Below are 10879 nucleotides of genomic sequence, written 5' to 3' on the forward strand. Positions count from 1 at the left end.
TAAGTATGCCATAATCAATGGCATTAATTTTCCTTGATTGCATGTTATGAATTGAGTAAGAAAATTCCTCCCTTTTCTTGCTGTTAGGTATTGCAAAGAAGACTTGCTGCTTATAGTGTAGTTTTGTTTGGGCTTTGTGGATTTGGGCTTGGGCTTCACCCATCATGAGTGAATTCAAGGCCTTTTTTCTACTTAATTGGTGTATAAAATTTTAATAATCATTGTTTCTATATATAAAAAAAATATTTTATATATTCATTATTATTTATCAGCTGCCAAACTCAAATTTGAATTCTCACTCTTCTAATATATACAATTCATTCTTAATGTTGTTGTATTAAAATTAATTATTTAACTAAAAAATAAATATAAATTTACAAGAATATAAAATTATAAAATTAATTACACGAGAGACGTACATTCATGCGAGAGATTAAGTATTACTCATTAAAAAAAAAAAAAAAAAGTTATTGCTCATGCACATCTTATAATTTCTCTTATTAAGGGCTGGTTTAGATTGGTCCTTGGGCCATTGAGGGGGTCATCAAAAGTAGTTCAGATTCGCAGGTGTCCACAAGGACGCAGTCGGTCTCCCCATTGATGAACAGGAAATCTGATTGAAATTAGTGATTCAAATTCTTGGTCCAACCCAATTCAGATCGCTTTAAAAAAATAAAATAAAAATAAAAGTTTTTAATTATTTAACACAGATTGAAGTGAAATCAAATAAAAAAAAAGTCCTTAAATCTAAATTAAAAATAAACCATTTCCTTGTGGTCCGGCTCAAGCCCAAGCCAAACATGGCTCCAAAACGGGACATGTGGGCATCCCTGCCATATGTCCGACATGCAACGGAATTCAGGTGGAACATAATAATCTATGCTAGATTTTCTCTGCAGAGCATAACGAGACAGAAGAAGAGGAAAAAAAAGAGCTTAACAAACACAATCAGCATATATGGATGGATCATAACGACGGCCACTTGAACGACAATCTTGAACTCTACACCAGAGAATTCATCCCGCTCTCTATAGAACCGGATTGTGTCGCCAACTTTGAGGTCCCAATAACGAACAAACGCCAACCAGTCCCTGCTAGCGAGAACAGGCCTTGGGTGCCCATTTTTGCGAATGGATCACTCGAAACACCAGAAGAATCCGCCATGGTCCTTGACTGCAATAAGCATCCGATGACTGTCTTCGAAGTTTGGCAAAAGTTTCAAGGCCTCTGTTGGTATTGCTAGCCTTTTAGCAATATCTGTTTTGGTTAGAGGTTTGGTGAAAATGGTATTGGTAGCCATGAAGCGGCTTTGCTGTTGCCGATGAGATGCAGCAAAAGGGAACAAAGGGAGAGTAAGCAAGCCAGAGTCAAATGCACCATGGAATTTTGTTAGCGATTGTGCGCATTTATATGTTGAAAATGGGGTTGGCTGGACGGGCGAAATTTTGGTAAAATTTTCTCTCTCCACCAATTAAAAAGGGTAAAATTAAAAATAAAAATTAAATATAATTATTATTTATGAATAAATAGAATAACAATTAAACATAATAGGTAGTTATTATTTAAAAAAAAAACTATTTTGAATAAGTGGGAAAAACTAAACATTGTAAGACTCGTTTATATTTATTTATATGATTTTAATTAATTTATCATTTCATTTAGGTCATATATTGAATAATTATTATATTATATAATTTCTTCATTTTTCATAAGTAAATTCATATGAAATGATAAATAAATGAATGTGTTACACATAAATAAATGTAGTTATTAAATTTTAAAAATAAAAAATATTAAATAATTATTTAATAATCATAATTTTAAAAGACTCACTTATATATATATATATATATATATATATATATATATATATATATATATATATATATATATATATATATATATGTATAATTTTTATTAAATTATTATTTTATATAAGATATCTTATCATTGTGACGGATAATTGCTCGCTTCTATATCCTCTGGCCAAATAGGACTGCTCGTGGTTGAAGTGTCCTGGGGCCTCAAGGTCTTTTTCGCCGTTGCTCAAAGCCTTCTCGGTCCTTGAAAGAGAAACGGTTTGAGAATATTCAATCTCCGAATTATGAATTTCTAAAAAAGGTATAATGTTTTTGCTTTTGGTGGCCCTCCAAGCATATGATTTTTTTTTTTTTTTAAGTGATGAAAATTTGTTTAAAATATTTTACACTTTAAACCATTTTGAAAAGTATTTCCTTTTAACATTTTGAAAACCATTTTAAAATTTTTTATAATATCATTGAAAATTATATCATATAAAATGAATAAAATAAAATATACTCACATGCTGTGCAATATTTCAATTAATATATTTATGAAAAAAATTTATTATTATACGAGAAAAAAAATATAAGCGAAATATATTTAGTGGTTCTTTTATTGTTGCTATATATATATATATATATAACCTTTAAAGTTATATTTTTATTTCATTACGCATAAAATTTTTATTCTCTTTTTTTTTTAAATTAACATAATAATAAAGTATTTATTAAACAAGAATTATATTTGATATGATTCACCTAAAATCTAAACTTTAAAAATTCGAGTTAGTCTATGCCTATTATCGATTTAATAAGAATTAAGTTTTATTATAAGATAGAGCCGAATAGAGATTTAAGAGTTGTCAATCTTTATTTGAAAAGAATCGGTAAGACCATACAAGCATGATTATTTGAATTCTTAATAAATAAGTAATTAAAAATTAGAATAACATAAATAAAACAACTATCTTAGAGTGTCACGAGGACGATTCTCATAAAAAATCACATTAACAACACTATTCTACAATGTACAACTATATATGAGTTCAAATTTGATATATAATTCCAAAAATTACGTCAAAATATTGCCCATCATCATATAAAAAGGCCTTCAAACACCTACTTAGGTACATTCTTTTTCAATACACAATTAAAATATTGTTTCATCACTATCTCAATATATTATTTGATTGGAATGACTGTTGGATAGCCGCTGAACTCACCTTTCCTTGGCTTCAGGTTACCCAAAAATCTATTATCCATCATCTGGTTATACAGAAAATTACGGCAACATTAATATTTATATATTTTATTATATTTTTTTTTTCTCCTTATCATTAACATTCTTTTTATATTATAGTAAAGTAATAAATTTTAATAATTAAATTGAAAAATGAGCCTTGAGAATGAAAAGGATTATAAAAAATAAAATTAGATTTTAATCCATACTGAAGTTGATTATTATGTTTAAATTTATGATTATTTTCAGGAGTCATGACTTTTTGATAAGATTTTGTGATTTTGTTCGTCTTTTTGTGTGTGTGTATAATATATATATATATATATATATATATATATATATATATATAGAATTTTTTAGCTCGATTGTATTTTTGTGATATTAAAATTTATAATATATTATTATTGTTATTATTATTATAAAGCTACAATTTTTAACAATTAAATTCTAGGATAGGTTGATATGATTGAAATTGTAATAATATTAATAGTACTTAATATAGCCTTTAAGCTGAATATGGACGCTTGGAAAATTATATAGATTCCTAATTAATATCGCAACTCAATAAAATACTAACTTATGCGTTAAGTAATTTGAAAAAAAAAAAAAAAAGTGAACCGAGAAATGAGATGGCTGGCTGGTCCGGTTAGGACGTGGTTCAGAAGAGCTTGTCCCATAGTTCAAGCACAATGGCGCAGCACCTAGTCGCCCCTGCTACTATGACTATGGACGCCATGGTCCCTTGCTTGAATCGGCCTGATGATCGTAGCGCGCACATGATGGACTCAGTGCCCAGCTTAAGCAACTGCATGGTGAGTAGTTCCGGAGCTGCAACGCAAGACGAGGACACTATTATACAATTACTTCTTTCCCATATGACTTTTTAGTATTGATTTCTTATTTTAAAGGGTTTTGTCTGAATTAATAGCGTTGCTGATCAATTATTGTTATGTGTTTTATCAATTATCGATTTCTTTCTCTTTCTCTTTGAACTTTCGATTTTTTTTTTTCTGTATTTACTTCATTGGTCCATTAAATGAATGGTTTTTGTCTGTCAACTGAGGTCTTGGCCTTTGTAGGAGTTAAACATTGATGGGATTTCCTCTGTTTAGAAGAACTGTTGTAGCAAATTCTAATGTGGTGAATAGCGGGGCGGTACTACGTTGTAGGCAGGCCTCAGAAGTTTTCAAAATTACAATTTTATCTATAAACTTTAATGATTTTTTTTAAATTACTGTTTACTCTTAAAAGTTTCAAAATTATAATTTTAAGTGTAAATTATATTTATATATATTGTTTGCCCCTTAAAATTTTTAAATTTAATTCAATAAAAAAAATTTAATTTTGATTTGAACCTGTGAAATTTTAATTTTATTTTAAATCTAAATAAAACCATAACAAATGAAGTTTAAGTATTAGTATGTAATTAAATTAATAATTTATCAAGTATTTGCATTATAAAAACTCAAAATTTAATTTTTTTTAAAATATTTTGTGTATGAAAAAATTTTTATAGTCTTCCGTATTTTTGAAGTGTGTCAAAAAAAAATTTTTTTAGTAAATAAATTATGAGCAAATTAATTTTAATTATTGATTATGACAAATTTTAAATAAATTACCATGATTAACAGTTATATATAATGAATAATCCATCATATTATATCAATTTTATTAGGTTATCTATTCAAAGGTGTAAACACCTTTGTGTTGTTCAGTGTGTTTTGTGAATTAAAATATTATGAATTATCTTAGTTTAATGCAATAATTAAAGATATATTATTCACTTTACGAATTTAAGTTTAAATTCTCACTTTTTCAATCTCTTACTGAAAAAGGATTAAAATGTATTAATTAATTAATCATTTTTTATTTATTATCGATTTGCTTCATTGATTAATCGAATTTAAGAATGAAATTATTTTGATTTGAATTACTTCGTGACCTTTTTCAATGAATTTGGTTTTTTAAATTAATTTAAAAATGTCAATTTAATTTAAAAATTAAAATTTATTTGCTATTTTTTATTTTTTAAAATAAAAAATTAAAAAATTTAATTTTTAAAATTTTAAATTAAAATTTTAAATTCAAAAATTAAGAAATTAAAATTTTTTAATTAAATTAAATTTCAATTAAAAATTTTAAATTAATTTAAAAAAATATACATATATTAAATTAAAATTTTCAATAAATATAAGAGTGAAATTAAGTTTTAAGTAAATTTTACATTACGTGGTTATTTATCAAATCACTCTAAGCAAAAAAAAAAATAATAAAAAATTTTTAATTTATTGATTTTAACAATTAGATTTTAAGTGATGTGATTTTTTTCTAAAGACTTGTAATTTTTGTGTCCCCACAAATATAGTCACCCGTACAAGTCCAACTCTCACTCAGTGATGTTTTGCGTGGGCCAAATGGTTGCCATGTCAACTTGTATACATGAATGTTGGTGAATACTGTACAGCCATTTTCTAAAAAACCAAACCCATCGCTTTCATCACACAGAAAACACTTTTTGATCACATGTTCAATCGAATATAGTCATAAAGGGAAGCAGAATCCCTCTTTTGGATATACAAACACACACAATCGCTACTTATTCGGGGTATCATTACATGAGTTGGGGGGCCGCTGCTTACTCATTTCCGCGCGCTTTTTATGTGGATGGAAAGGTTAGATCATGGGCCTTTTTGGTATATATTAGTATATCAACACTCGTGTTGTTTAAAATTTTAATAAATAGAAATTAAAATTTTAAATACTAAAATAAAATATTTAAATTAAATGAAAAAATAATTAAAAAAGTAAAAAAAAAAGTGACATACTAAAAAAATTTAATATATATAATGTAAAATTTTGAAAAGGAAATTTTTATTTTTAATAACAAAATAAAAACACCAAAAATAGAAAACAACAACATTGATAAGATCATCAATATTTGGAACAATGAATTTCATTTTATTAAAATAAAATTATTTTAATGAAAATAATAATTAAATAATTAAAAAGTAATTAAAATAAAAATAAGAAGTTTAAATTATATATATTGGGATATTGTTTAGAAAAGGTGAGAGAGTGGCTGAAATAGGAGAAAAAATAAACCATTTTATTTGATTTAGCACCCAATTCAAGATTTAATATTCATCAGTATAATAGTTTTTAAGGTGTTACATTTTAATTTTAAAGTGGTAATCTAATATTCGATTGAGATTTAAATAAAATTTATTTTATTTAATTAGATTCTAATACTATATAAATAGTATAATTAATCAATATTTAACCAATGGAGTTGTATAAATAGATTCTTTCTGTTTCTTCTGCATTTATTTTTATTCCAACAATAGTATCAGAGCCTCAATGATCTTATGGGTACATGAGAGAAATTTTTAAATATAAAATTATTATAGATTGTTAGAAAGAAGTGCTCGGAGAAAAGTTTTGATAAAAAAATATAAAAATGTCGAGAAGTGCATCAATAGTGAAGAGATTGAAGGAAGTATTCCAAAATGATCAGTAAAATGAAATTGGTGAGAAATGTACTAAAATTATTAGTTGAAGATAAGTGTTTTAACAAATAAAAATTTTCAGTTGGAGAAAAGTGTTCTAACACATAAAATTGTCAATTGAAGATAAGTGTTCTAACACATAAATTTTTCAGCTGAAGAGATGTGTTCGTCCACCCAAAATTAGCATATGAAGAGAAGTGCTCAAATCACAAAAAAAAAAAATAAAAGTTTTGAGTTCATATTTGAATGAAGGGAGAAAATGTTATAAGCTAATTCAAATATGGTTGATTGAATATTATTCAGTATAATAGTTTTTAAGATTATTACATTTCAATTTTAAATTAATAATCTAATATTGACTAGTTATTGGAATTTAGATATAATTTTATTTTATTTAATTAGACTCTAATGCTATATAAATATAAATAGTATAATTAATCAGTATATAGTCAATGAAATTGTATAGATAGTTGCTTCCTATTTAATAAGAATGTTGTTTATTTGATGAGTTAGATATTTATTTTTTATTTTTTTAATATTTCATGTTCATTTTATTCTTTTACTAACAAAATAAAAGTTACTCATATTATCTAAAAATTATTATTAACAAAATAAAATAGATTTTAATTTTAACAAAATAACCGCAAAAAAATTCCTTCTATTCACCTTCCATCATACTTATAGGATGGTAAATAAAAGTAATTTTTGTGGTTTTTTTGTTAAAATTAAAATCTATATTATTTTTAAATTATTTTAATATTTTAATTTATAAATAATGAATGAAATTAGTTAAATATTTTTTTTAGATGTATTAATTGCAGAAAGTGTAAAATTATTGTATATCTTTAATAATTTAATATAATAAAAATTTAAAATATCTAATTTAAGTGATTTAAAATGATTTGAAAACTTAAGACAAATCTGGTGTGAATTTTGGGCATAAATGGCTCAAATATTGAATACAAAGTTAGGTAAAATCTAGAAAACTGGGAAAGTGCAGGATTAAGTACTCAGGAGTAGTACCTAGTATTTTGATCATAACTATAGATCTAAACTTTCAAATTGAGTGATTTAAAATGGTAATTAAAGCTATGACATTAAGGAACGACTTTTATAAAGATTACTTTAATAAATTATGACTGAAACTATATTGAAATTGAATTTTATTGTAATACTTAACTACTGCCCTAAACCTGGAGAAGTTGAGATATATAGTTATTTTAGGAATTTCACTACGGGTTTATATGATTTGTTATTGGAGGACACTAAAATCAGTATTGAGACTTTGAAATTATGTATTTTAGTGGAGAAGAATACCTTGAAGTAAAGGGAAGATTAGATCAAATAAAAGAGACTAAGAAAGGTTTATCCACAACTTTGATTTCCTTTTTGCTTTAAAAGTTTAAATATTTATATATGTGTGGTATGACTAATTAATTTCATCATTAATTTGAATATCAAGTCCCAAAAATAATATAATTATTTAATCATGCTTATTATAATGTCCTTAAAATATATATTATATAAAATAAAATAAACTTACATGACAAACGGAACGATATAAGCCAAATGAATTTAGTGGCTCCTTTATTGTTGTTTTAAAGTTATATTTTATTTAATTACACGGGTCTAGCCAAACCCGCCGCCACAACCTGAGAACCGGACATGTGCCCATCCTTGCTATCTGCACAATCCTTTTAGGAACAGAGGACATGCAACAGAATCCAGCTAGAACGTAAACTATGCTGGATTTTCACTGCAGAGCATAATGATATAGAAGAACAGCAAACAAAATAGCGTAACAAACACAATTCTTCAGCATATATGGATGGATCATAACAAAATAGAGAGTAAGAAACAAAACAACTGGAAATAAACATTCCTCAACATTATTACTGATCACACAGCAGGACTGGAGCAAATATTAACATAGAGCACAAGAAACAGATTTCTGTGGCAATATATGGATTACCACAAAACAGCACAAGAAACAGAACAACAGGAAACAAACATTCTTGAACATTATTATTTATTACAGAGCAAAACTCGAGTAAAGAAGCAGCTTCACTGGTTGATTTATTAGCACATATGTACCTCAACCAGCCGCTTGAACCACAATCTTGAACTCAACTCCAGTGAATTCATCATGCTCTCTGTATAAATGGATGGTGTCACCAACTTTGAGGTCCCAAAAACGAACAAACGCCAACCAGTTCCTGCAAGCAAGAACAGGCCTTGGATGCCCATTTCGGCGAATGGAACACTCGAGGCTCCAGAAGAAGCTTCCGTGGTCCTTGGCTTGGATACACACTCTATGGCTGTCTTCGAAGTTTGGCAAAAGTTTCAAGGCCTCTGTTGGTATTGCTAGTCTTTTGGCAATATCTGTTTTGGTTAGTGGTTTGGAGAAAATGGTAGCCATTGAAACAGTTTGATATATATTGTTATATATCCAATTCTTGGTCACAATGAGTGTGTGACAAGCTATCAAAATTCTCGGTTATCCAAGCTATCAAATTGTGTTAAAAATTCAACTATATTTAATTTGATTTCATGTTATAGTAAAAATAAAAATAGAATCAGACGTAAACTTTTGCAATTAAAAATATTAATTTAATTTTAAATTGATTTTTTATGTTGTGTTTTTAAAATTTTATTATTTTACTAATAATTTCGAACAGAATTCGTTGAAAGATGCTAGAATTGAAATTGATCAAATTAATTTTTATTTTTAATAAAGTTTTGTTAAAATTTTAAGGATTTTAATTATAAATAAAAAAATTAAGACAAAAAGCTGTGAAATGTTGGAATACGCAACCCTGCATGCACATCTTATTAATGGGTATAAAAGAAAAGAAAAATAAATTCACTTCCAAATTAAAAAAAAAAAAAAAAGCCTAGTGCATCCTCAGTTTTTAAAACGTCTCGTCTAACACTTGGATTCAAATTAAGATAATCTTACAATATTCCTACCAAAGCCTGTGTGAACTAAATGCGCTGACATGTTAAAATAATAATGTGGATCGGTAGCCCAATAATTTCTTGCAAAGAATTAACTCTTAATTCTCTCTCTCTTTTTTTTTTTTTTTTTCTTTTTTCTAGAATGTTACTGCCGAGCACTGGGTGTGATCCTGATCTAGTTCTTGGTATCGCAGCAGCTATTGACAACTGTATTGATGAGGTCGTGGGTGTAATATATATTTTAAGGCGTGATAAATTATTATCTTTAAAGTATTAATTATGTTTATTAAATTATCGTAAGGTTATGATAATATATTTTTAGAATATAATAAAATTTGAAATTTACAGACAACAACTTCTAAAGATTTCTCTTAAGAACTTTTTATACGAATTGAATTTTGGAGAGACTAGAAAAGAAAAATAAGTAGAAATAATATATATCTGAATTGAAAAATTCATCTATATTTATAGAGAATAAAAAGTCATGACACCTTTTCTAGATAGGCACATCTGTCTATCTCCAATAGATACAACTGCTTATGTAATAGATATGTCTGTTTATTAACAGATATTTATATAAATGGTTATAACTTTTTGTATAAAATAAACATGTGTATTTAATTAAAACGGTATATCTTCTAGCAGATATTGTTATATTTGTTTATTAAAAAACGCATCTCTTAACAGTCATAACTGTTTATATATAATAGACATGTCTGTTTATTAATAAATAAATCTATTTGTTAATAAACACATTTTTTTAAAAATTTATTTACGAAAATTAAAATAAGATAATCATTTTATTTCATGCACATACGTGCCAAGTGCCATAATTGAATATATATATATATATATAATTCTATACACATTTCATTCTTGTCATTTCTTCACTTTTTTATATATTAACAATATATGAATTCTTTCTTTTTATACCATCTAACATACAAGCTATTTATAACAATCCTCCACTTAGCTTGTATTGTTAGATCCCATTGTTTCATGCATAATGAAAAGTATCTTTTGATTTAAACTTTTCCTTAATGTAAATATTTCAAAGTTATAAAGAAATCATGGTAGCATTAGCTTAAACTTAGATTCTTATTAAATAGAATCGGAAATACTACACACACGAATCAATTAGTTCGACTTAAAAAATTTCATCAAAATTTTAGTACAAATATGGCCTTGTGCTACCTCCTGTTTTCATGAACATTTACAAAAGTTGTTCTCACTTTTGTTGAAGCGAGATTCCTATTAAATAGAATCGGAAATACTACACACACGAATCAATTAGTTCGACTTAAAAAGTTTACCAAAATTTTAGCACAAATATGACCTTGTGCTACTTCCTGTTTTCATGAATATTTACAAAA

This window comes from Hevea brasiliensis, chromosome 14 (genome assembly GCF_030052815.1).
Source record: "Hevea brasiliensis isolate MT/VB/25A 57/8 chromosome 14, ASM3005281v1, whole genome shotgun sequence".
NCBI classification, from domain to species: Eukaryota; Viridiplantae; Streptophyta; class Magnoliopsida; order Malpighiales; family Euphorbiaceae; genus Hevea; species Hevea brasiliensis.